General features: G+C 50.4%; 31 non-coding genes across 31 annotated transcripts; 16 read left to right on the plus strand and 15 right to left on the minus strand.

Moving 5' to 3' along the window:
* The first annotated feature begins 462 nt into the window (after nucleotides 1-462).
* TRNAR-CCU (transfer RNA arginine (anticodon CCU)) lies at nucleotides 463-535 on the plus strand. Its single transcript has one exon. It is a non-coding gene; the product is annotated as a tRNA-Arg (tRNA).
* A 601-nt stretch (nucleotides 536-1,136) lies between these two features.
* Nucleotides 1,137-1,209, minus strand: TRNAA-AGC (transfer RNA alanine (anticodon AGC)). Its single transcript has one exon. It is a non-coding gene; the product is annotated as a tRNA-Ala (tRNA).
* A 694-nt stretch (nucleotides 1,210-1,903) lies between these two features.
* TRNAR-CCU (transfer RNA arginine (anticodon CCU)) lies at nucleotides 1,904-1,976 on the plus strand. Its single transcript has one exon. It is a non-coding gene; the product is annotated as a tRNA-Arg (tRNA).
* Nucleotides 1,977-2,577: 601 nt separating this feature from the next.
* TRNAA-AGC (transfer RNA alanine (anticodon AGC)) lies at nucleotides 2,578-2,650 on the minus strand. The gene has a single exon. It is a non-coding gene; the product is annotated as a tRNA-Ala (tRNA).
* Nucleotides 2,651-3,344: 694 nt separating this feature from the next.
* Nucleotides 3,345-3,417, plus strand: TRNAR-CCU (transfer RNA arginine (anticodon CCU)). The gene has a single exon. It is a non-coding gene; the product is annotated as a tRNA-Arg (tRNA).
* Nucleotides 3,418-4,017: 600 nt separating this feature from the next.
* TRNAA-AGC (transfer RNA alanine (anticodon AGC)) lies at nucleotides 4,018-4,090 on the minus strand. Its single transcript has one exon. It is a non-coding gene; the product is annotated as a tRNA-Ala (tRNA).
* A 694-nt stretch (nucleotides 4,091-4,784) lies between these two features.
* TRNAR-CCU (transfer RNA arginine (anticodon CCU)) lies at nucleotides 4,785-4,857 on the plus strand. The gene has a single exon. It is a non-coding gene; the product is annotated as a tRNA-Arg (tRNA).
* A 601-nt stretch (nucleotides 4,858-5,458) lies between these two features.
* On the minus strand, nucleotides 5,459-5,531 carry TRNAA-AGC (transfer RNA alanine (anticodon AGC)). The gene has a single exon. It is a non-coding gene; the product is annotated as a tRNA-Ala (tRNA).
* Nucleotides 5,532-6,225: 694 nt separating this feature from the next.
* On the plus strand, nucleotides 6,226-6,298 carry TRNAR-CCU (transfer RNA arginine (anticodon CCU)). Its single transcript has one exon. It is a non-coding gene; the product is annotated as a tRNA-Arg (tRNA).
* A 601-nt stretch (nucleotides 6,299-6,899) lies between these two features.
* Nucleotides 6,900-6,972, minus strand: TRNAA-AGC (transfer RNA alanine (anticodon AGC)). The gene has a single exon. It is a non-coding gene; the product is annotated as a tRNA-Ala (tRNA).
* Nucleotides 6,973-7,666: 694 nt separating this feature from the next.
* Nucleotides 7,667-7,739, plus strand: TRNAR-CCU (transfer RNA arginine (anticodon CCU)). Its single transcript has one exon. It is a non-coding gene; the product is annotated as a tRNA-Arg (tRNA).
* Nucleotides 7,740-8,340: 601 nt separating this feature from the next.
* TRNAA-AGC (transfer RNA alanine (anticodon AGC)) lies at nucleotides 8,341-8,413 on the minus strand. The gene has a single exon. It is a non-coding gene; the product is annotated as a tRNA-Ala (tRNA).
* Nucleotides 8,414-9,107: 694 nt separating this feature from the next.
* TRNAR-CCU (transfer RNA arginine (anticodon CCU)) lies at nucleotides 9,108-9,180 on the plus strand. Its single transcript has one exon. It is a non-coding gene; the product is annotated as a tRNA-Arg (tRNA).
* Nucleotides 9,181-9,781: 601 nt separating this feature from the next.
* On the minus strand, nucleotides 9,782-9,854 carry TRNAA-AGC (transfer RNA alanine (anticodon AGC)). The gene has a single exon. It is a non-coding gene; the product is annotated as a tRNA-Ala (tRNA).
* A 694-nt stretch (nucleotides 9,855-10,548) lies between these two features.
* Nucleotides 10,549-10,621, plus strand: TRNAR-CCU (transfer RNA arginine (anticodon CCU)). The gene has a single exon. It is a non-coding gene; the product is annotated as a tRNA-Arg (tRNA).
* A 601-nt stretch (nucleotides 10,622-11,222) lies between these two features.
* TRNAA-AGC (transfer RNA alanine (anticodon AGC)) lies at nucleotides 11,223-11,295 on the minus strand. Its single transcript has one exon. It is a non-coding gene; the product is annotated as a tRNA-Ala (tRNA).
* Nucleotides 11,296-11,989: 694 nt separating this feature from the next.
* TRNAR-CCU (transfer RNA arginine (anticodon CCU)) lies at nucleotides 11,990-12,062 on the plus strand. The gene has a single exon. It is a non-coding gene; the product is annotated as a tRNA-Arg (tRNA).
* A 601-nt stretch (nucleotides 12,063-12,663) lies between these two features.
* TRNAA-AGC (transfer RNA alanine (anticodon AGC)) lies at nucleotides 12,664-12,736 on the minus strand. The gene has a single exon. It is a non-coding gene; the product is annotated as a tRNA-Ala (tRNA).
* A 694-nt stretch (nucleotides 12,737-13,430) lies between these two features.
* On the plus strand, nucleotides 13,431-13,503 carry TRNAR-CCU (transfer RNA arginine (anticodon CCU)). Its single transcript has one exon. It is a non-coding gene; the product is annotated as a tRNA-Arg (tRNA).
* A 1,366-nt stretch (nucleotides 13,504-14,869) lies between these two features.
* On the plus strand, nucleotides 14,870-14,942 carry TRNAR-CCU (transfer RNA arginine (anticodon CCU)). Its single transcript has one exon. It is a non-coding gene; the product is annotated as a tRNA-Arg (tRNA).
* A 601-nt stretch (nucleotides 14,943-15,543) lies between these two features.
* TRNAA-AGC (transfer RNA alanine (anticodon AGC)) lies at nucleotides 15,544-15,616 on the minus strand. Its single transcript has one exon. It is a non-coding gene; the product is annotated as a tRNA-Ala (tRNA).
* Nucleotides 15,617-16,310: 694 nt separating this feature from the next.
* Nucleotides 16,311-16,383, plus strand: TRNAR-CCU (transfer RNA arginine (anticodon CCU)). The gene has a single exon. It is a non-coding gene; the product is annotated as a tRNA-Arg (tRNA).
* Nucleotides 16,384-16,983: 600 nt separating this feature from the next.
* On the minus strand, nucleotides 16,984-17,056 carry TRNAA-AGC (transfer RNA alanine (anticodon AGC)). Its single transcript has one exon. It is a non-coding gene; the product is annotated as a tRNA-Ala (tRNA).
* Nucleotides 17,057-17,750: 694 nt separating this feature from the next.
* On the plus strand, nucleotides 17,751-17,823 carry TRNAR-CCU (transfer RNA arginine (anticodon CCU)). Its single transcript has one exon. It is a non-coding gene; the product is annotated as a tRNA-Arg (tRNA).
* A 601-nt stretch (nucleotides 17,824-18,424) lies between these two features.
* Nucleotides 18,425-18,497, minus strand: TRNAA-AGC (transfer RNA alanine (anticodon AGC)). The gene has a single exon. It is a non-coding gene; the product is annotated as a tRNA-Ala (tRNA).
* Nucleotides 18,498-19,191: 694 nt separating this feature from the next.
* On the plus strand, nucleotides 19,192-19,264 carry TRNAR-CCU (transfer RNA arginine (anticodon CCU)). Its single transcript has one exon. It is a non-coding gene; the product is annotated as a tRNA-Arg (tRNA).
* A 601-nt stretch (nucleotides 19,265-19,865) lies between these two features.
* TRNAA-AGC (transfer RNA alanine (anticodon AGC)) lies at nucleotides 19,866-19,938 on the minus strand. Its single transcript has one exon. It is a non-coding gene; the product is annotated as a tRNA-Ala (tRNA).
* A 694-nt stretch (nucleotides 19,939-20,632) lies between these two features.
* On the plus strand, nucleotides 20,633-20,705 carry TRNAR-CCU (transfer RNA arginine (anticodon CCU)). The gene has a single exon. It is a non-coding gene; the product is annotated as a tRNA-Arg (tRNA).
* Nucleotides 20,706-21,305: 600 nt separating this feature from the next.
* Nucleotides 21,306-21,378, minus strand: TRNAA-AGC (transfer RNA alanine (anticodon AGC)). Its single transcript has one exon. It is a non-coding gene; the product is annotated as a tRNA-Ala (tRNA).
* A 693-nt stretch (nucleotides 21,379-22,071) lies between these two features.
* Nucleotides 22,072-22,144, plus strand: TRNAR-CCU (transfer RNA arginine (anticodon CCU)). Its single transcript has one exon. It is a non-coding gene; the product is annotated as a tRNA-Arg (tRNA).
* Nucleotides 22,145-22,745: 601 nt separating this feature from the next.
* On the minus strand, nucleotides 22,746-22,818 carry TRNAA-AGC (transfer RNA alanine (anticodon AGC)). The gene has a single exon. It is a non-coding gene; the product is annotated as a tRNA-Ala (tRNA).
* Between the last annotated feature and the right edge of the window lie 663 nt (nucleotides 22,819-23,481).

Raw genomic sequence — 23,481 nt, forward strand, 5'->3', positions numbered from 1 at the left:
CAGAGTGACTCCACTCCCACGCCCTTTCACGCTGGACCTGCGCTTGTGATCAAGAGGCTGCACGCCAGTCCCATAGACCCGAGAGCCCAATTGAAAAGGTGCTTGCTTCTCACTTTATTTCTCTCGCTATTTCTTGCTGTTTTAGGCCGCTGACACGCCGCCTGCAGCCAAAGGACCAGCGCTGGAGTGCCCTTTGTCATTTTTACCAGCTGGCCATATTTTACAATCGAGCGTCAGAATACCAAACAGGTAAGAGTTAGGTCTGGGAATTGAGTCCACTTTCCATCGTGTGTCCCATAAAGCGGAAGTGTCCAGCCGAGTGCAAGCAGGTGCCTTTTGCCCGCGTGTGCTGGGACACTGCAGCTTTGGACGTGAGCCAACTTGCCCTTTTCAGTGGGCCAGTACCTGTGACTCCAGTGAGAGAAGAGGAAAAGAAAGAACTTTCCCCTTTTCTGTCGAGTGGCCCCAGTGGCCTAATGGATAAGGCACTGGCCTCCTAAGCCAGGGATTGTGGGTTCGAGTCCCATCTGGGGTGGTTCGTGGCATTTTGTTCACACTTCTGCCAAAGCATGCAAAAGGTTTTTGCGGTAGTAGGGGGTGGGCGCAGGCTAGTACTTTGCTGGGCGCTGTGAAGTCCAGAACGTGCTCTGCTGGTAGCAGACTTTAAATGCCGGGAGACTGCAGAGTGTAGCAACCCCTCATGTCAGCGAAGAGACACAGATGAGTGGTAAGAAAGACAGGGAAAATATGCTTTCTGGAATCAGAGCTCCTGCAGACAGGGCTCACTCTTGTGCCAGCTCCGACCTGCTCCGATGAAAACGAAATAAAAGAGCAAAGGCTGCGCACTTTGAACCAATTATTCGAAGCATCGTATTGAAATGAAATAAAAGGTTAACAGCCCTGGGTGGCATCAAAGTGGAATTTCCTGAATATGTCACCAATGCCATGCAATGCGCCTGTTGCACAGTATCACGCCTGTTGCCGGCCCTCACGCGGATGACTCTTTGGGATAGCAGAAAGTGGACGGAAGACTTTTAGGATGATAGTAAAAAAAAACAGAAGCGAGCACATGCCTTTATTTGAGACGATTGGTGAGTTTTGAATAAAATAGTGAAAATGAAGAAAAAGCGTCTTGCTGGAGAATGCGGGCATCGATCCCGCTACCTCTCGCATGCTAAGCGAGCGCTCTACCATCTGAGCTAATTCCCCTCCTCCTCGAAGGCTCTTGATACACTGCTTCAGAGCTGAAGCACAGTCTCCGGCTCACACTTGCTTGGCTGTCCAGGGACCTGTAGTGCATAAAGCCCTTTCTCTTCATCTGCCGCAGGGGAAATCACAATCTCACCCCTTTGCCCAAAACAAAATACCTTCAGTGGAGCTACAAGTAAAGCTGCAGATGGCCATCCATTGCAACGAGGATTGGCCAACCAGGTATTAATAGCAGAGTGACTCCACTGCCACGCCCTTTCACGCTGGACCTGCGCTTGTGATCAAGAGGCTGCACGCCAGTCCCATAGACCCGAGAGCCCAATTGAAAAGGTGCTTGCTTCTCACTTTATTTCTCTCGCTATTTCTTGCTGTTTTAGGCCGCTGACACGCCGCCTGCAGCCAAAGGACCAGCGCTGGAGTGCCCTTTGTCATTTTTACCAGCTGGCCATATTTTACAATCGAGCGTTTGAATACCAAACAGGTAAGAGTTAGGTCTGGGAATTGAGTCCACTTTCCATCGTGTGTCCCATAAAGCGGAAGTGTCCAGCCGAGTGCAAGCAGGTGCCTTTTGCCCGCGTGTGCTGGGACACTGCAGCTTTGGACGTGAGCCAACTTGCCCTTTTCAGTGGGCCAGTACCTGTGACTCCAGTGAGAGAAGAGGAAAAGAAAGAACTTTCCCCTTTTCTGTCGAGTGGCCCCAGTGGCCTAATGGATAAGGCACTGGCCTCCTAAGCCAGGGATTGTGGGTTCGAGTCCCATCTGGGGTGGTTCGTGGCATTTTGTTCACACTTCTGCCAAAGCATGCAAAAGGTTTTTGCGGTAGTAGGGGGTGGGCGCAGGCTAGTACTTTGCTGGGCGCTGTGAAGTCCAGAACGTGCTCTGCTGGTAGCAGACTTTAAATGCCGGGAGACTGCAGAGTGTAGCAACCCCTCATGTCAGCGAAGAGACACAGATGAGTGGTAAGAAAGACAGGGAAAATATGCTTTCTGGAATCAGAGCTCCTGCAGACAGGGCTCACTCTTGTGCCAGCTCCGACCTGCTCCGATGAAAACGAAATAAAAGAGCAAAGGCTGCGCACTTTGAACCAATTATTCGAAGCATCGTATTGAAATGAAATAAAAGGTTAACAGCCCTGGGTGGCATCAAAGTGGAATTTCCTGAATATGTCACCAATGCCATGCAATGCGCCTGTTGCACAGTATCACGCCTGTTGCCGGCCCTCGCGCGGATGACTCTTTGGGATAGCAGAAAGTGGACGGAAGACTTTTAGGATGATAGTAAAAAAAAACAGAAGCGAGCACATGCCTTTATTTGAGACGATTGGTGAGTTTTGAATAAAATAGTGAAAATGAAGAAAAAGCGTCTTGCTGGAGAATGCGGGCATCGATCCCGCTACCTCTCGCATGCTAAGCGAGCGCTCTACCATCTGAGCTAATTCCCCTCCTCCTCGAAGGCTCTCGATACACTGCTTCAGAGCTGAAGCACAGTCTCCGGCTCACACTTGCTTGGCTGTCCAGGGACCTGTAGTGCATAAAGCCCTTTCTCTTCATCTGCCGCAGGGGAAATCACAATCTCACCCCTTTGCCCAAAACAAAATACCTTCAGTGGAGCTACAAGTAAAGCTGCAGATGGCCATCCATTGCAATGAGGATTGGCCAACCAGGTATTAATAGCAGAGTGACTCCACTGCCACGCCCTTTCACGCTGGACCTGCGCTTGTGATCAAGAGGCTGCACGCCAGTCCCATAGACCCGAGAGCCCAATTGAAAAGGTGCTTGCTTCTCACTTTATTTCTCTCGCTATTTCTTGCTGTTTTAGGCCGCTGACACGCCGCCTGCAGCCAAAGGACCAGCGCTGGAGTGCCCTTTGTCATTTTTACCAGCTGGCCATATTTTACAATCGAGCGTCAGAATACCAAACAGGTAAGAGTTAGGTCTGGGAATTGAGTCCACTTTCCATCGTGTGTCCCATAAAGCGGAAGTGTCCAGCCGAGTGCAAGCAGGTGCCTTTTGCCCGCGTGTGCTGGGACACTGCAGCTTTGGACGTGAGCCAACTTGCCCTTTTCAGTGGGTCAGTACCTGTGACTCCAGTGAGAGAAGAGGAAAAGAAAGAACTTTCCCCTTTTCTGTCGAGTGGCCCCAGTGGCCTAATGGATAAGGCACTGGCCTCCTAAGCCAGGGATTGTGGGTTCGAGTCCCATCTGGGGTGGTTCGTGGCATTTTGTTCACACTTCTGCCAAAGCATGCAAAAGGTTTTTGCGGTAGTAGGGGGTGGGCGCAGGCTAGTACTTTGCTGGGCGCTGTGAAGTCCAGAACGTGCTCTGCTGGTAGCAGACTTTAAATGCCGGGAGACTGCAGAGTGTAGCAACCCCTCATGTCAGCGAAGAGACGCAGATGAGTGGTAAGAAAGACAGGGAAAATATGCTTTCTGGAATCAGAGCTCCTGCAGACAGGGCTCACTCTTCTGCCAGCTCCGACCTGCTCCGATGAAAACGAAATAAAAGAGCAAAGGCTGCGCACTTTGAACCAATTATTCGAAGCATCGTATTGAAATGAAATAAAAGGTTAACAGCCCTGGGTGGCATCAAAGTGGAATTTCCTGAATATGTCACCAATGCCATGCAATGCGACTGTTGCACAGTATCACGCCTGTTGCCGGCCCTCGCGCGGATGACTCTTTGGGATAGCAGAAAGTGGACGGAAGACTTTTAGGATGATAGTAAAAAAAACAGAAGCGAGCACATGACTTTATTTGCGACGATTGGTGAGTTTTGAATAAAATAGTGAAAATGAAGAAAAAGCGTCTTGCTGGAGAATGCGGGCATCGATCCCGCTACCTCTCGCATGCTAAGCGAGCGCTCTACCATCTGAGCTAATTCCCCTCCTCCTCGAAGGCTCTCGATACACTGCTTCAGAGCTGAAGCACAGTCTCCGGCTCACACTTGCTTGGCTGTCCAGGGACCTGTAGTGCATAAAGCCCTTTCTCTTCATCTGCCGCAGGGGAAATCACAATCTCACCCCTTTGCCCAAAACAAAATACCTTCAGTGGAGCTACAAGTAAAGCTGCAGATGGCCATCCATTGCAACGAGGATTGGCCAACCAGGTATTAATAGCAGAGTGACTCCACTCCCACGCCCTTTCACGCTGGACCTGCGCTTGTGATCAAGAGGCTGCACGCCAGTCCCATAGACCCGAGAGCCCAATTGAAAAGGTGCTTGCTTCTCACTTTATTTCTCTCGCTATTTCTTGCTGTTTTAGGCAGCTGACACGCCGCCTGCAGCCAAAGGACCAGCGCTGGAGTGCCCTTTGTCATTTTTACCAGCTGGCCATATTTTACAATCGAGCATCAGAATACCAAACAGGTAAGAGTTAGGTCTGGGAATTGAGTCCACTTTCCATCGTGTGTCCCATAAAGCGGAAGTGTCCAGCCGAGTGCAAGCAGGTGCCTTTTGCCCGCGTGTGCTGGGACACTGCAGCTTTGGACGTGAGCCAACTTGCCCTTTTCAGTGGGCCAGTACCTGTGACTCCAGTGAGAGAAGAGGAAAAGAAAGAACTTTCCCCTTCTCTGTCGAGTGGCCCCAGTGGCCTAATGGATAAGGCACTGGCCTCCTAAGCCAGGGATTGTGGGTTCGAGTCCCATCTGGGGTGGTCCGTGGCATTTTGTTCACACTTCTGCCAAAGCATGCAAAAGGTTTTTGCGGTAGTAGGGGGTGGGCGCAGGCTAGTACTTTGCTGGGCGCTGTGAAGTCCAGAACGTGCTCTGCTGGTAGCAGACTTTAAATGCCGGGAGACTGCAGAGTGTAGCAACCCCTCATGTCAGCGAAGAGACGCAGATGAGTGGTAAGAAAGACAGGGAAAATATGCTTTCTGGAATCAGAGCTCCTGCAGACAGGGCTCACTCTTCTGCCAGCTCCGACCTGCTCCGATGAAAACGAAATAAAAGAGCAAAGGCTGCGCACTTTGAACCAATTATTCGAAGCATCGTATTGAAATGAAATAAAAGGTTAACAGCCCTGGGTGGCATCAAAGTGGAATTTCCTGAATATGTCACCAATGCCATGCAATGCGCCTGTTGCACAGTATCACGCCTGTTGCCGGCCCTCGCGCGGATGACTCTTTGGGATAGCAGAAAGTGGACGGAAGACTTTTAGGATGATAGTAAAAAAAAACAGAAGCGAGCACATGCCTTTATTTGAGACGATTGGTGAGTTTTGAATAAAATAGTGAAAATGAAGAAAAAGCGTTTTGCTGGAGAATGCGGGCATCGATCCCGCTACCTCTCGCATGCTAAGCGAGCGCTCTACCATCTGAGCTAATTCCCCTCCTCCTCGAAGGCTCTCGATACACTGCTTCAGAGCTGAAGCACAGTCTCCGGCTCACACTTGCTTGGCTGTCCAGGGACCTGTAGTGCATAAAGCCCTTTCTCTTCATCTGCCGCAGGGGAAATCACAATCTCACCCCTTTGCCCAAAACAAAATACCTTCAGTGGAGCTACAAGTAAAGCTGCAGATGGCCATCCATTGCAACGAGGATTGGCCAACCAGGTATTAATAGCAGAGTGACTCCACTGCCACGCCCTTTCACGCTGGACCTGCGCTTGTGATCAAGAGGCTGCACGCCAGTCCCATAGACCCGAGAGCCCAATTGAAAAGGTGCTTGCTTCTCACTTTATTTCTCTCGCTATTTCTTGCTGTTTTAGGCCGCTGACACGCCGCCTGCAGCCAAAGGACCAGCGCTGGAGTGCCCTTTGTCATTTTTACCAGCTGGCCATATTTTACAATCGAGCGTTTGAATACCAAACAGGTAAGAGTTAGGTCTGGGAATTGAGTCCACTTTCCATCGTGTGTCCCATAAAGCGGAAGTGTCCAGCCGAGTGCAAGCAGGTGCCTTTTGCCCGCGTGTGCTGGGACACTGCAGCTTTGGACGTGAGCCAACTTGCCCTTTTCAGTGGGCCAGTACCTGTGACTCCAGTGAGAGAAGAGGAAAAGAAAGAACTTTCCCCTTTTCTGTCGAGTGGCCCCAGTGACCTAATGGTTAAGGCACTGGCCTCCTAAGCCAGGGATTGTGGGTTCGAGTCCCATCTGGGGTGGTTCGTGGCATTTTGTTCACACTTCTGCCAAAGCATGCAAAAGGTTTTTGCGGTAGTAGGGGGTGGGCGCAGGCTAGTACTTTGCTGGGCGCTGTGAAGTCCAGAACGTGCTCTGCTGGTAGCAGACTTTAAATGCCGGGAGACTGCAGAGTGTAGCAACCCCTCATGTCAGCGAAGAGACACAGATGAGTGGTAAGAAAGACAGGGAAAATATGCTTTCTGGAATCAGAGCTCCTGCAGACAGGGCTCACTCTTGTGCCAGCTCCGACCTGCTCCGATGAAAACGAAATAAAAGAGCAAAGGCTGTGCACTTTGAACCAATTATTCGAAGCATCGTATTGAAATGAAATAAAAGGTTAACAGCCCTGGGTGGCATCAAAGTGGAATTTCCTGAATATGTCACCAATGCCATGCAATGCGCCTGTTGCACAGTATCACGCCTGTTGCCGGCCCTCGCGCGGATGACTCTTTGGGATAGCAGAAAGTGGACGGAAGACTTTTAGGATGATAGTAAAAAAAAACAGAAGCGAGCACATGCCTTTATTTGAGACGATTGGTGAGTTTTGAATAAAATAGTGAAAATGAAGAAAAAGCGTCTTGCTGGAGAATGCGGGCATCGATCCCGCTACCTCTCGCATGCTAAGCGAGCGCTCTACCATCTGAGCTAATTCCCCTCCTCCTCGAAGGCTCTCGATACACTGCTTCAGAGCTGAAGCACAGTCTCCGGCTCACACTTGCTTGGCTGTCCAGGGACCTGTAGTGCATAAAGCCCTTTCTCTTCATCTGCCGCAGGGGAAATCACAATCTCACCCCTTTGCCCAAAACAAAATACCTTCAGTGGAGCTACAAGTAAAGCTGCAGATGGCCATCCATTGCAACGAGGATTGGCCAACCAGGTATTAATAGCAGAGTGACTCCACTGCCACGCCCTTTCACGCTGGACCTGCGCTTGTGATCAAGAGGCTGCACGCCAGTCCCATAGACCCGAGAGCCCAATTGAAAAGGTGCTTGCTTCTCACTTTATTTCTCTCGCTATTTCTTGCTGTTTTAGGCCGCTGACACGCCGCCTGCAGCCAAAGGACCAGCGCTGGAGTGCCCTTTGTCATTTTTACCAGCTGGCCATATTTTACAATCGAGCGTTTGAATACCAAACAGGTAAGAGTTAGGTCTGGGAATTGAGTCCACTTTCCATCGTGTGTCCCATAAAGCGGAAGTGTCCAGCCGAGTGCAAGCAGGTGCCTTTTGCCCGCGTGTGCTGGGACACTGCAGCTTTGGACGTGAGCCAACTTGCCCTTTTCAGTGGGCCAGTACCTGTGACTCCAGTGAGAGAAGAGGAAAAGAAAGAACTTTCCCCTTTTCTGTCGAGTGGCCCCAGTGGCCTAATGGATAAGGCACTGGCCTCCTAAGCCAGGGATTGTGGGTTCGAGTCCCATCTGGGGTGGTTCGTGGCATTTTGTTCACACTTCTGCCAAAGCATGCAAAAGGTTTTTGCGGTAGTAGGGGGTGGGCGCAGGCTAGTACTTTGCTGGGCGCTGTGAAGTCCAGAACGTGCTCTGCTGGTAGCAGACTTTAAATGCCGGGAGACTGCAGAGTGTAGCAACCCCTCATGTCAGCGAAGAGACACAGATGAGTGGTAAGAAAGACAGGGAAAATATGCTTTCTGGAATCAGAACTCCTGCAGACAGGGCTCACTCTTCTGCCAGCTCCGACCTGCTCCGATGAAAACGAAATAAAAGAGCAAAGGCTGCGCACTTTGAACCAATTATTCGAAGCATCGTATTGAAATGAAATAAAAGGTTAACAGCCCTGGGTGGCATCAAAGTGGAATTTCCTGAATATGTCACCAATGCCATGCAATGCGCCTGTTGCACAGTATCACGCCTGTTGCCGGCCCTCGCGCGGATGACTCTTTGGGATAGCAGAAAGTGGACGGAAGACTTTTAGGATGATAGTAAAAAAAAACAGAAGCGAGCACATGCCTTTATTTGAGACGATTGGTGAGTTTTGAATAAAATAGTGAAAATGAAGAAAAAGCATCTTGCTGGAGAATGCGGGCATCGATCCCGCTACCTCTCGCATGCTAAGCGAGCGCTCTACCATCTGAGCTAATTCCCCTCCTCCTCGAAGGCTCTCGATACACTGCTTCAGAGCTGAAGCACAGTCTCCGGCTCACACTTGCTTGGCTGTCCAGGGACCTGTAGTGCATAAAGCCCTTTCTCTTCATCTGCCGCAGGGGAAATCACAATCTCATCCCTTTGCCCAAAACAAAATACCTTCAGTGGAGCTACAAGTAAAGCTGCAGATGGCCATCCATTGCAACGAGGATTGGCCAACCAGGTATTAATAGCAGAGTGACTCCACTGCCACGCCCTTTCACGCTGGACCTGCGCTTGTGATCAAGAGGCTGCACGCCAGTCCCATAGACCCGAGAGCCCAATTGAAAAGGTGCTTGCTTCTCACTTTATTTCTCTCGCTATTTCTTGCTGTTTTAGGCCGCTGACACGCCGCCTGCAGCCAAAGGACCAGCGCTGGAGTGCCCTTTGTCATTTTTACCAGCTGGCCATATTTTACAATCGAGCGTTCGAATACCAAACAGGTAAGAGTTAGGTCTGGGAATTGAGTCCACTTTCCATCGTGTGTCCCATAAAGCGGAAGTGTCCAGCCGAGTGCAAGCAGGTGCCTTTTGCCCGCGTGTGCTGGGACACTGCAGCTTTGGACGTGAGCCAACTTGCCCTTTTCAGTGGGCCAGTACCTGTGACTCCAGTGAGAGAAGAGGAAAAGAAAGAACTTTCCCCTTTTCTGTCGAGTGGCCCCAGTGGCCTAATGGATAAGGCACTGGCCTCCTAAGCCAGGGATTGTGGGTTCGAGTCCCATCTGGGGTGGTTCGTGGCATTTTGTTCACACTTCTGCCAAAGCATGCAAAAGGTTTTTGCGGTAGTAGGGGGTGGGCGCAGGCTAGTACTTTGCTGGGCGCTGTGAAGTCCAGAACGTGCTCTGCTGGTAGCAGACTTTAAATGCCGGGAGACTGCAGAGTGTAGCAACCCCTCATGTCAGCGAAGAGACACAGATGAGTGGTAAGAAAGACAGGGAAAATATGCTTTCTGGAATCAGAACTCCTGCAGACAGGGCTCACTCTTCTGCCAGCTCCGACCTGCTCCGATGAAAACGAAATAAAAGAGCAAAGGCTGCGCACTTTGAACCAATTATTCGAAGCATCGTATTGAAATGAAATAAAAGGTTAACAGCCCTGGGTGGCATCAAAGTGGAATTTCCTGAATATGTCACCAATGCCATGCAATGCGCCTGTTGCACAGTATCACGCCTGTTGCCGGCCCTCGCGCGGATGACTCTTTGGGATAGCAGAAAGTGGACGGAAGACTTTTAGGATGATAGTAAAAAAAAACAGAAGCGAGCACATGCCTTTATTTGAGACGATTGGTGAGTTTTGAATAAAATAGTGAAAATGAAGAAAAAGCGTTTTGCTGGAGAATGCGGGCATCGATCCCGCTACCTCTCGCATGCTAAGCGAGCGCTCTACCATCTGAGCTAATTCCCCTCCTCCTCGAAGGCTCTCTATACACTGCTTCAGAGCTGAAGCACAGTCTCCGGCTCACACTTGCTTGGCTGTCCAGGGACCTGTAGTGCATAAAGCCCTTTCTCTTCATCTGCCGCAGGGGAAATCACAATCTCACCCCTTTGCCCAAAACAAAATACCTTCAGTGGAGCTACAAGTAAAGCTGCAGATGGCCATCCATTGCAACGAGGATTGGCCAACCAGGTATTAATAGCAGAGTGACTCCACTGCCACGCCCTTTCACGCTGGACCTGCGCTTGTGATCAAGAGGCTGCACGCCAGTCCCATAGACCCGAGAGCCCAATTGAAAAGGTGCTTGCTTCTCACTTTATTTCTCTCGCTATTTCTTGCTGTTTTAGGCCACTGACACGCCGCCTGCAGCCAAAGGACCAGCGCTGGAGTGCCCTTTGTCATTTTTACCAGCTGGCCATATTTTACAATCGAGCGTTTGAATACCAAACAGGTAAGAGTTAGGTCTGGGAATTGAGTCCACTTTCCATCGTGTGTCCCATAAAGCGGAAGTGTCCAGCCGAGTGCAAGCAGGTGCCTTTTGCCCGCGTGTGCTGGGACACTGCAGCTTTGGACGTGAGCCAACTTGCCCTTTTCAGTGGGCCAGTACCTGTGACTCCAGTGAGAGAAGAGGAAAAGAAAGAACTTTCCCCTTTTCTGTCGAGTGGCCCCAGTGGCCTAATGGATAAGGCACTGGCCTCCTAAGCCAGGGATTGTGGGTTCGAGTCCCATCTGGGGTGGTTCGTGGCATTTTGTTCACACTTCTGCCAAATCATGCAAAAGGTTTTTGCGGTAGTAGGGGGTGGGCGCAGGCTAGTACTTTGCTGGGCGCTGTGAAGTCCAGAACGTGCTCTGCTGGTAGCAGACTTTAAATGCCGGGAGACTGCAGAGTGTAGCAACCCCTCATGTCAGCGAAGAGACACAGATGAGTGGTAAGAAAGACAGGGAAAATATGCTTTCTGGAATCAGAGCTCCTGCAGACAGGGCTCACTCTTGTGCCAGCTCCGACCTGCTCCGATGAAAACGAAATAAAAGAGCAAAGGCTGCGCACTTTGAACCAATTATTCGAAGCATCGTATTGAAATGAAATAAAAGGTTAACAGCCCTGGGTGGCATCAAAGTGGAATTTCCTGAATATGTCACCAATGCCATGCAATGCGCCTGTTGCACAGTATCACGCCTGTTGCCGGCCCTCGCGCGGATGACTCTTTGGGATAGCAGAAAGTGGACGGAAGACTTTTAGGATGATAGTAAAAAAAAACAGAAGCGAGCACATGCCTTTATTTGAGACGATTGGTGAGTTTTGAATAAAATAGTGAAAATGAAGAAAAAGCGTTTTGCTGGAGAATGCGGGCATCGATCCCGCTACCTCTCGCATGCTAAGCGAGCGCTCTACCATCTGAGCTAATTCCCCTCCTCCTCGAAGGCTCTCTATACACTGCTTCAGAGCTGAAGCACAGTCTCCGGCTCACACTTGCTTGGCTGTCCAGGGACCTGTAGTGCATAAAGCCCTTTCTCTTCATCTGCCGCAGGGGAAATCACAATCTCACCCCTTTGCCCAAAACAAAATACCTTCAGTGGAGCTACAAGTAAAGCTGCAGATGGCCATCCATTGCAACGAGGATTGGCCAACCAGGTATTAATAGCAGAGTGACTCCACTGCCACGCCCTTTCACGCTGGACCTGCGCTTGTGATCAAGAGGCTGCACGCCAGTCCCATAGACCCGAGAGCCCAATTGAAAAGGTGCTTGCTTCTCACTTTATTTCTCTCGCTATTTCTTGCTGTTTTAGGCCACTGACACGCCGCCTGCAGCCAAAGGACCAGCGCTGGAGTGCCCTTTGTCATTTTTACCAGCTGGCCATATTTTACAATCGAGCGTTTGAATACCAAACAGGTAAGAGTTAGGTCTGGGAATTGAGTCCACTTTCCATCGTGTGTCCCATAAAGCGGAAGTGTCCAGCCGAGTGCAAGCAGGTGCCTTTTGCCCGCGTGTGCTGGGACACTGCAGCTTTGGACGTGAGCCAACTTGCCCTTTTCAGTGGGCCAGTACCTGTGACTCCAGTGAGAGAAGAGGAAAAGAAAGAACTTTCCCCTTTTCTGTCGAGTGGCCCCAGTGGCCTAATGGATAAGGCACTGGCCTCCTAAGCCAGGGATTGTGGGTTCGAGTCCCATCTGGGGTGGTTCGTGGCATTTTGTTCACACTTCTGCCAAATCATGCAAAAGGTTTTTGCGGTAGTAGGGGGTGGGCGCAGGCTAGTACTTTGCTGGGCGCTGTGAAGTCCAGAACGTGCTCTGCTGGTAGCAGACTTTAAATGCCGGGAGACTGCAGAGTGTAGCAACCCCTCATGTCAGCGAAGAGACACAGATGAGTGGTAAGAAAGACAGGGAAAATATGCTTTCTGGAATCAGAGCTCCTGCAGACAGGGCTCACTCTTGTGCCAGCTCCGACCTGCTCCGATGAAAACGAAATAAAAGAGCAAAGGCTGCGCACTTTGAACCAATTATTCGAAGCATCGTATTGAAATGAAATAAAAGGTTAACAGCCCTGGGTGGCATCAAAGTGGAATTTCCTGAATATGTCACCAATGCCATGCAATGCGCCTGTTGCACAGTATCACGCCTGTTGCCGGCCCTCGCGCGGATGACTCTTTGGGATAGCAGAAAGTGGACGGAAGACTTTTAGGATGATAGTAAAAAAAAACAGAAGCGAGCACATGCCTTTATTTGAGACGATTGGTGAGTTTTGAATAAAATAGTGAAAATGAAGAAAAAGCGTTTTGCTGGAGAATGCGGGCATCGATCCCGCTACCTCTCGCATGCTAAGCGAGCGCTCTACCATCTGAGCTAATTCCCCTCCTCCTCGAAGGCTCTCGATACACTGCTTCAGAGCTGAAGCACAGTCTCCGGCTCACACTTGCTTGGCTGTCCAGGGACCTGTAGTGCATAAAGCCCTTTCTCTTCATCTGCCGCAGGGGAAATCACAATCTCACCCCTTTGCCCAAAACAAAATACCTTCAGTGGAGCTACAAGTAAAGCTGCAGATGGCCATCCATTGCAACGAGGATTGGCCAACCAGGTATTAATAGCAGAGTGACTCCACTGCCACGCCCTTTCACGCTGGACCTGCGCTTGTGATCAAGAGGCTGCACGCCAGTCCCATAGACCCGAGAGCCCAATTGAAAAGGTGCTTGCTTCTCACTTTATTTCTCTCGCTATTTCTTGCTGTTTTAGGCCGCTGACACGCCGCCTGCAGCCAAAGGACCAGCGCTGGAGTGCCCTTTGTCATTTTTACCAGCTGGCCATATTTTACAATCGAGCGTCAGAATACCAAACAGGTAAGAGTTAGGTCTGGGAATTGAGTCCACTTTCCATCGTGTGTCCCATAAAGCGGAAGTGTCCAGCCGAGTGCAAGCAGGTGCCTTTTGCCCGCGTGTGCTGGGACACTGCAGCTTTGGACGTGAGCCAACTTGCCCTTTTCAGTGGGTCAGTACCTGTGACTCCAGTGAGAGAAGAGGAAAAGAAAGAACTTTCCCCTTTTCTGTCGAGTGGCCCCAGTGGCCTAATGGATAAGGCACTGGCCTCCTAAGCCAGGGATTGTGGGTTCGAGTCCCATCTGGGGTGGTTCGTGGCATTTTGTTCACACTTCTGCCAAAGCATGCAAAAGGTTTTTGCGGTAGTAGGGGGTGGGCGCAGGCTAGTACTTTGCTGGGCGCTGTGAAGTCCAGAACGTGCTCTGCTGGTAGCAGACTTTAAATGCCGGGAGACTGCAGAGTGTAGCAACCCCTCATGTCAGCGAAGAGACACAGATGAGTGGTAAGAAAGACAGGGAAAATATGCTTTCTGGAATCAGAGCTCCTGCAGACAGGGCTCACTCTTGTGCCAGCTCCGACCTGCTCCGATGAAAACGAAATAAAAGAGCAAAGGCTGCGCACTTTGAACCAATTATTCGAAGCATCGTATTGAAATGAAATAAAAGGTTAACAGCCCTGGGTGGCATCAAAGTGGAATTTCCTGAATATGTCACCAATGCCATGCAATGCGCCTGTTGCACAGTATCACGCCTGTTGCCGGCCCTCGCGCGGATGACTCTTTGGGATAGCAGAAAGTGGACGGAAGACTTTTAGGATGATAGTAAAAAAAACAGAAGCGAGCACATGACTTTATTTGCGACGATTGGTGAGTTTTGAATAAAATAGTGAAAATGAAGAAAAAGCGTTTTGCTGGAGAATGCGGGCATCGATCCCGCTACCTCTCGCATGCTACCCGAGCGCTCTACCATCTGAGCTAATTCCCCTCCTCCTCGAAGGCTCTCGATACACTGCTTCAGAGCTGAAGCACAGTCTCCGGCTCACACTTGCTTGGCTGTCAGGGACCTGTAGTGCATAAAGCCCTTTCTCTTCATCTGCCGCAGGGGAAATCACAATCTCACCCCTTTGCCCAAAACAAAATACCTTCAGTGGAGCTACAAGTAAAGCTGCAGATGGCCATCCATTGCAACGAGGATTGGCCAACCAGGTATTAATAGCAGAGTGACTCCACTGCCACGCCCTTTCACGCTGGACCTGCGCTTGTGATCAAGAGGCTGCACGCCAGTCCCATAGACCCGAGAGCCCAATTGAAAAGGTGCTTGCTTCTCACTTTATTTCTCTCGCTATTTCTTGCTGTTTTAGGCCGCTGACACGCCGCCTGCAGCCAAAGGACCAGCGCTGGAGTGCCCTTTGTCATTTTTACCAGCTGGCCATATTTTACAATCGAGCGTTTGAATACCAAACAGGTAAGAGTTAGGTCTGGGAATTGAGTCCACTTTCCATCGTGTGTCCCATAAAGCGGAAGTGTCCAGCCGAGTGCAAGCAGGTGCCTTTTGCCCGCGTGTGCTGGGACACTGCAGCTTTGGACGTGAGCCAACTTGCCCTTTTCAGTGGGCCAGTACCTGTGACTCCAGTGAGAGAAGAGGAAAAGAAAGAACTTTCCCCTTTTCTGTCGAGTGGCCCCAGTGGCCTAATGGATAAGGCACTGGCCTCCTAAGCCAGGGATTGTGGGTTCGAGTCCCATCTGGGGTGGTTCGTGGCATTTTGTTCACACTTCTGCCAAAGCATGCAAAAGGTTTTTGCGGTAGTAGGGGGTGGGCGCAGGCTAGTACTTTGCTGGGCGCTGTGAAGTCCAGAACGTGCTCTGCTGGTAGCAGACTTTAAATGCCGGGAGACTGCAGAGTGTAGCAACCCCTCATGTCAGCGAAGAGACACAGATGAGTGGTAAGAAAGACAGGGAAAATATGCTTTCTGGAATCAGAGCTCCTGCAGACAGGGCTCACTCTTGTGCCAGCTCCGACCTGCTCCGATGAAAACGAAATAAAAGAGCAAAGGCTGCGCACTTTGAACCAATTATTCGAAGCATCGTATTGAAATGAAATAAAAGGTTAACAGCCCTGGGTGGCATCAAAGTGGAATTTCCTGAATATGTCACCAATGCCATGCAATGCGCCTGTTGCACAGTATCACGCCTGTTGCCGGCCCTCGCGCGGATGACTCTTTGGGATAGCAGAAAGTGGACGGAAGACTTTTAGGATGATAGTAAAAAAAAACAGAAGCGAGCACATGCCTTTATTTGAGACGATTGGTGAGTTTTGAATAAAATAGTGAAAATGAAGAAAAAGCGTTTTGCTGGAGAATGCGGGCATCGATCCCGCTACCTCTCGCATGCTAAGCGAGCGCTCTACCATCTGAGCTAATTCCCCTCCTCCTCGAAGGCTCTCGATACACTGCTTCAGAGCTGAAGCACAGTCTCCGGCTCACACTTGCTTGGCTGTCCAGGGACCTGTAGTGCATAAAGCCCTTTCTCTTCATCTGCCGCAGGGGAAATCACAATCTCACCCCTTTGCCCAAAACAAAATACCTTCAGTGGAGCTACAAGTAAAGCTGCAGATGGCCATCCATTGCAACGAGGATTGGCCAACCAGGTATTAATAGCAGAGTGACTCCACTGCCACGCCCTTTCACGCTGGACCTGCGCTTGTGATCAAGAGGCTGCACGCCAGTCCCATAGACCCGAGAGCCCAATTGAAAAGGTGCTTGCTTCTCACTTTATTTCTCTCGCTATTTCTTGCTGTTTTAGGCCGCTGACACGCCGCCTGCAGCCAAAGGACCAGCGCTGGAGTGCCCTTTGTCATTTTTACCAGCTGGCCATATTTTACAATCGAGCGTCAGAATACCAAACAGGTAAGAGTTAGGTCTGGGAATTGAGTCCACTTTCCATCGTGTGTCCCATAAAGCGGAAGTGTCCAGCCGAGTGCAAGCAGGTGCCTTTTGCCCGCGTGTGCTGGGACACTGCAGCTTTGGACGTGAGCCAACTTGCCCTTTTCAGTGGGTCAGTACCTGTGACTCCAGTGAGAGAAGAGGAAAAGAAAGAACTTTCCCCTTTTCTGTCGAGTGGCCCCAGTGGCCTAATGGATAAGGCACTGGCCTCCTAAGCCAGGGATTGTGGGTTCGAGTCCCATCTGGGGTGGTTCGTGGCATTTTGTTCACACTTCTGCCAAAGCATGCAAAAGGTTTTTGCGGTAGTAGGGGGTGGGCGCAGGCTAGTACTTTGCTGGGCGCTGTGAAGTCCAGAACGTGCTCTGCTGGTAGCAGACTTTAAATGCCGGGAGACTGCAGAGTGTAGCAACCCCTCATGTCAGCGAAGAGACGCAGATGAGTGGTAAGAAAGACAGGGAAAATATGCTTTCTGGAATCAGAGCTCCTGCAGACAGGGCTCACTCTTCTGCCAGCTCCGACCTGCTCCGATGAAAACGAAATAAAAGAGCAAAGGCTGCGCACTTTGAACCAATTATTCGAAGCATCGTATTGAAATGAAATAAAAGGTTAACAGCCCTGGGTGGCATCAAAGTGGAATTTCCTGAATATGTCACCAATGCCATGCAATGCGACTGTTGCACAGTATCACGCCTGTTGCCGGCCCTCGCGCGGATGACTCTTTGGGATAGCAGAAAGTGGACGGAAGACTTTTAGGATGATAGTAAAAAAAACAGAAGCGAGCACATGACTTTATTTGCGACGATTGGTGAGTTTTGAATAAAATAGTGAAAATGAAGAAAAAGCGTCTTGCTGGAGAATGCGGGCATCGATCCCGCTACCTCTCGCATGCTAAGCGAGCGCTCTACCATCTGAGCTAATTCCCCTCCTCCTCGAAGGCTCTCGATACACTGCTTCAGAGCTGAAGCACAGTCTCCGGCTCACACTTGCTTGGCTGTCCAGGGACCTGTAGTGCATAAAGCCCTTTCTCTTCATCTGCCGCAGGGGAAATCACAATCTCATCCCTTTGCCCAAAACAAAATACCTTCAGTGGAGCTACAAGTAAAGCTGCAGATGGCCATCCATTGCAACGAGGATTGGCCAACCAGGTATTAATAGCAGAGTGACTCCACTGCCACGCCCTTTCACGCTGGACCTGCGCTTGTGATCAAGAGGCTGCACGCCAGTCCCATAGACCCGAGAGCCCAATTGAAAAGGTGCTTGCTTCTCACTTTATTTCTCTCGCTATTTCTTGCTGTTTTAGGCCGCTGACACGCCGCCTGCAGCCAAAGGACCAGCGCTGGAGTGCCCTTTGTCATTTTTACCAGCTGGCCATATTTTACAATCGAGCGTTCGAATACCAAACAGGTAAGAGTTAGGTCTGGGAATTGAGTCCACTTTCCATCGTGTGTCCCATAAAGCGGAAGTGTCCAGCCGAGTGCAAGCAGGTGCCTTTTGCCCGCGTGTGCTGGGACACTGCAGCTTTGGACGTGAGCCAACTTGCCCTTTTCAGTGGGCCAGTACCTGTGACTCCAGTGAGAGAAGAGGAAAAGAAAGAACTTTCCCCTTTTCTGTCGAGTGGCCCCAGTGGCCTAATGGATAAGGCACTGGCCTCCTAAGCCAGGGATTGTGGGTTCGAGTCCCATCTGGGGTGGTTCGTGGCATTTTGTTCACACTTCTGCCAAAGCATGCAAAAGGTTTTTGCGGTAGTAGGGGGTGGGCGCAGGCTAGTACTTTGCTGGGCGCTGTGAAGTCCAGAACGTGCTCTGCTGGTAGCAGACTTTAAATGCCGGGAGACTGCAGAGTGTAGCAACCCCTCATGTCAGCGAAGAGACACAGATGAGTGGTAAGAAAGACAGGGAAAATATGCTTTCTGGAATCAGAACTCCTGCAGACAGGGCTCACTCTTCTGCCAGCTCCGACCTGCTCCGATGAAAACGAAATAAAAGAGCAAAGGCTGCGCACTTTGAACCAATTATTCGAAGCATCGTATTGAAATGAAATAAAAGGTTAACAGCCCTGGGTGGCATCAAAGTGGAATTTCCTGAATATGTCACCAATGCCATGCAATGCGCCTGTTGCACAGTATCACGCCTGTTGCCGGCCCTCGCGCGGATGACTCTTTGGGATAGCAGAAAGTGGACGGAAGACTTTTAGGATGATAGTAAAAAAAAACAGAAGCGAGCACATGCCTTTATTTGAGACGATTGGTGAGTTTTGAATAAAATAGTGAAAATGAAGAAAAAGCGTTTTGCTGGAGAATGCGGGCATCGATCCCGCTACCTCTCGCATGCTAAGCGAGCGCTCTACCATCTGAGCTAATTCCCCTCCTCCTCGAAGGCTCTCTATACACTGCTTCAGAGCTGAAGCACAGTCTCCGGCTCACACTTGCTTGGCTGTCCAGGGACCTGTAGTGCATAAAGCCCTTTCTCTTCATCTGCCGCAGGGGAAATCACAATCTCACCCCTTTGCCCAAAACAAAATACCTTCAGTGGAGCTACAAGTAAAGCTGCAGATGGCCATCCATTGCAACGAGGATTGGCCAACCAGGTATTAATAGCAGAGTGACTCCACTGCCACGCCCTTTCACGCTGGACCTGCGCTTGTGATCAAGAGGCTGCACGCCAGTCCCATAGACCCGAGAGCCCAATTGAAAAGGTGCTTGCTTCTCACTTTATTTCTCTCGCTATTTCTTGCTGTTTTAGGCCGCTGACACGCCGCCTGCAGCCAAAGGACCAGCGCTGGAGTGCCCTTTGTCATTTTTACCAGCTGGCCATATTTTACAATCGAGCGTTTGAATACCAAACAGGTAAGAGTTAGGTCTGGGAATTGAGTCCACTTTCCATCGTGTGTCCCATAAAGCGGAAGTGTCCAGCCGAGTGCAAGCAGGTGCCTTTTGCCCGCGTGTGCTGGGACACTGCAGCTTTGGACGTGAGCCAACTTGCCCTTTTCAGTGGGCCAGTACCTGTGACTCCAGTGAGAGAAGAGGAAAAGAAAGAACTTTCCCCTTTTCTGTCGAGTGGCCCCAGTGGCCTAATGGATAAGGCACTGGCCTCCTAAGCCAGGGATTGTGGGTTCGAGTCCCATCTGGGGTGGTTCGTGGCATTTTGTTCACACTTCTGCCAAATCATGCAAAAGGTTTTTGCGGTAGTAGGGGGTGGGCGCAGGCTAGTACTTTGCTGGGCGCTGTGAAGTCCAGAACGTGCTCTGCTGGTAGCAGACTTTAAATGCCGGGAGACTGCAGAGTGTAGCAACCCCTCATGTCAGCGAAGAGACACAGATGAGTGGTAAGAAAGACAGGGAAAATATGCTTTCTGGAATCAGAGCTCCTGCAGACAGGGCTCACTCTTGTGCCAGCTCCGACCTGCTCCGATGAAAACGAAATAAAAGAGCAAAGGCTGCGCACTTTGAACCAATTATTCGAAGCATCGTATTGAAATGAAATAAAAGGTTAACAGCCCTGGGTGGCATCAAAGTGGAATTTCCTGAATATGTCACCAATGCCATGCAATGCGCCTGTTGCACAGTATCACGCCTGTTGCCGGCCCTCGCGCGGATGACTCTTTGGGATAGCAGAAAGTGGACGGAAGACTTTTAGGATGATAGTAAAAAAAAACAGAAGCGAGCACATGCCTTTATTTGAGACGATTGGTGAGTTTTGAATAAAATAGTGAAAATGAAGAAAAAGCGTTTTGCTGGAGAATGCGGGCATCGATCCCGCTACCTCTCGCATGCTAAGCGAGCGCTCTACCATCTGAGCTAATTCCCCTCCTCCTCGAAGGCTCTCGATACACTGCTTCAGAGCTGAAGCACAGTCTCCGGCTCACACTTGCTTGGCTGTCCAGGGACCTGTAGTGCATAAAGCCCTTTCTCTTCATCTGCCGCAGGGGAAATCACAATCTCACCCCTTTGCCCAAAACAAAATACCTTCAGTGGAGCTACAAGTAAAGCTGCAGATGGCCATCCATTGCAACGAGGATTGGCCAACCAGGTATTAATAGCAGAGTGACTCCACTGCCACGCCCTTTCACGCTGGACCTGCGCTTGTGATCAAGAGGCTGCACGCCAGTCCCATAGACCCGAGAGCCCAATTGAAAAGGTGCTTGCTTCTCACTTTATTTCTCTCGCTATTTCTTGCTGTTTTAGGCCGCTGACACGCCGCCTGCAGCCAAAGGACCAGCGCTGGAGTGCCCTTTGTCATTTTTACCAGCTGGCCATATTTTACAATCGAGCGTCAGAATACCAAACAGGTAAGAGTTAGGTCTGGGAATTGAGTCCACTTTCCATCGTGTGTCCCATAAAGCGGAAGTGTCCAGCCGAGTGCAAGCAGGTGCCTTTTGCCCGCGTGTGCTGGGACACTGCAGCTTTGGACGTGAGCCAACTTGCCCTTTTCAGTGGGTCAGTACCTGTGACTCCAGTGAGAGAAGAGGAAAAGAAAGAACTTTCCCCTTTTCTGTCGAGTGGCCCCAGTGGCCTAATGGATAAGGCACTGGCCTCCTAAGCCAGGGATTGTGGGTTCGAGTCCCATCTGGGGTGGTTCGTGGCATTTTGTTCACACTTCTGCCAAAGCATGCAAAAGGTTTTTGCGGTAGTAGGGGGTGGGCGCAGGCTAGTACTTTGCTGGGCGCTGTGAAGTCCAGAACGTGCTCTGCTGGTAGCAGACTTTAAATGCCGGGAGACTGCAGAGTGTAGCAACCCCTCATGTCAGCGAAGAGACACAGATGAGTGGTAAGAAAGACAGGGAAAATATGCTTTCTGGAATCAGAGCTCCTGCAGACAGGGCTCACTCTTGTGCCAGCTCCGACCTGCTCCGATGAAAACGAAATAAAAGAGCAAAGGCTGCGCACTTTGAACCAATTATTCGAAGCATCGTATTGAAATGAAATAAAAGGTTAACAGCCCTGGGTGGCATCAAAGTGGAATTTCCTGAATATGTCACCAATGCCATGCAATGCGCCTGTTGCACAGTATCACGCCTGTTGCCGGCCCTCGCGCGGATGACTCTTTGGGATAGCAGAAAGTGGACGGAAGACTTTTAGGATGATAGTAAAAAAAACAGAAGCGAGCACATGACTTTATTTGCGACGATTGGTGAGTTTTGAATAAAATAGTGAAAATGAAGAAAAAGCGTTTTGCTGGAGAATGCGGGCATCGATCCCGCTACCTCTCGCATGCTAAGCGAGCGCTCTACCATCTGAGCTAATTCCCCTCCTCCTCGAAGGCTCTCGATACACTGCTTCAGAGCTGAAGCACAGTCTCCGGCTCACACTTGCTTGGCTGTCAGGGACCTGTAGTGCATAAAGCCCTTTCTCTTCATCTGCCGCAGGGGAAATCACAATCTCACCCCTTTGCCCAAAACAAAATACCTTCAGTGGAGCTACAAGTAAAGCTGCAGATGGCCATCCATTGCAACGAGGATTGGCCAACCAGGTATTAATAGCAGAGTGACTCCACTGCCACGCCCTTTCACGCTGGACCTGCGCTTGTGATCAAGAGGCTGCACGCCAGTCCCATAGACCCGAGAGCCCAATTGAAAAGGTGCTTGCTTCTCACTTTATTTCTCTCGCTATTTCTTGCTGTTTTAGGCCGCTGACACGCCGCCTGCAGCCAAAGGACCAGCGCTGGAGTGCCCTTTGTCATTTTTACCAGCTGGCCATATTTTACAATCGAGCGTTTGAATACCAAACAGGTAAGAGTTAGGTCTGGGAATTGAGTCCACTTTCCATCGTGTGTCCCATAAAGCGGAAGTGTCCAGCCGAGTGCAAGCAGGTGCCTTTTGCCCGCGTGTGCTGGGACACTGCAGCTTTGGACGTGAGCCAACTTGCCCTTTTCAGTGGGCCAGTACCTGTGACTCCAGTGAGAGAAGAGGAAAAGAAAGAACTTTCCCCTTTTCTGTCGAGTGGCCCCAGTGGCCTAATGGATAAGGCACTGGCCTCCTAAGCCAGGGATTGTGGGTTCGAGTCCCATCTGGGGTGGTTCGTGGCATTTTGTTCACACTTCTGCCAAAGCATGCAAAAGGTTTTTGCGGTAGTAGGGGGTGGGCGCAGGCTAGTACTTTGCTGGGCGCTGTGAAGTCCAGAACGTGCTCTGCTGGTAGCAGACTTTAAATGCCGGGAGACTGCAGAGTGTAGCAACCCCTCATGTCAGCGAAGAGACACAGATGAGTGGTAAGAAAGACAGGGAAAATATGCTTTCTGGAATCAGAGCTCCTGCAGACAGGGCTCACTCTTGTGCCAGCTCCGACCTGCTCCGATGAAAACGAAATAAAAGAGCAAAGGCTGCGCACTTTGAACCAATTATTCGAAGCATCGTATTGAAATGAAATAAAAGGTTAACAGCCCTGGGTGGCATCAAAGTGGAATTTCCTGAATATGTCACCAATGCCATGCAATGCGCCTGTTGCACAGTATCACGCCTGTTGCCGGCCCTCGCGCGGATGACTCTTTGGGATAGCAGAAAGTGGACGGAAGACTTTTAGGATGATAGTAAAAAAAAACAGAAGCGAGCACATGCCTTTATTTGAGACGATTGGTGAGTTTTGAATAAAATAGTGAAAATGAAGAAAAAGCCTTTTGCTGGAGAATGCGGGAATCGATCCCGCTACCTCTCGCATGCTAAGCGAGCGCTCTACCATCTGAGCTAATTCCCCTCCTCCTCGAAGGCTCTCGATACACTGCTTCAGAGCTGAAGCACAGTCTCCGGCTCACACTTGCTTGGCTGTCCAGGGACCTGTAGTGCATAAAGCCCTTTCTCTTCATCTGCCGCAGGGGAAATCACAATCTCACCCCTTTGCCCAAAACAAAATACCTTCAGTGGAGCTACAAGTAAAGCTGCAGATGGCCATCCATTGCAACGAGGATTGGCCAACCAGGTATTAATAGCAGAGTGACTCCACTGCCACGCCCTTTCACGCTGGACCTGCGCTTGTGATCAAGAGGCTGCACGCCAGTCCCATAGACCCGAGAGCCCAATTGAAAAGGTGCTTGCTTCTCACTTTATTTCTCTCGCTATTTCTTGCTGTTTTAGGCCGCTGACACGCCGCCTGCAGCCAAAGGACCAGCGCTGGAGTGCCCTTTGTCATTTTTACCAGCTGGCCATATTTTACAATCGAGCGTCAGAATACCAAACAGGTAAGAGTTAGGTCTGGGAATTGAGTCCACTTTCCATCGTGTGTCCCATAAAGCGGAAGTGTCCAGCCGAGTGCAAGCAGGTGCCTTTTGCCCGCGTGTGCTGGGACACTGCAGCTTTGGACGTGAGCCAACTTGCCCTTTTCAGTGGGTCAGTACCTGTGACTCCAGTGAGAGAAGAGGAA

This window comes from Ambystoma mexicanum, chromosome 5q, assembly GCF_040938575.1.
Source record: "Ambystoma mexicanum isolate Mex_15411 chromosome 5q, UKY_AmexF1_1, whole genome shotgun sequence".
Taxonomy (NCBI): domain Eukaryota; kingdom Metazoa; phylum Chordata; class Amphibia; order Caudata; family Ambystomatidae; genus Ambystoma; species Ambystoma mexicanum.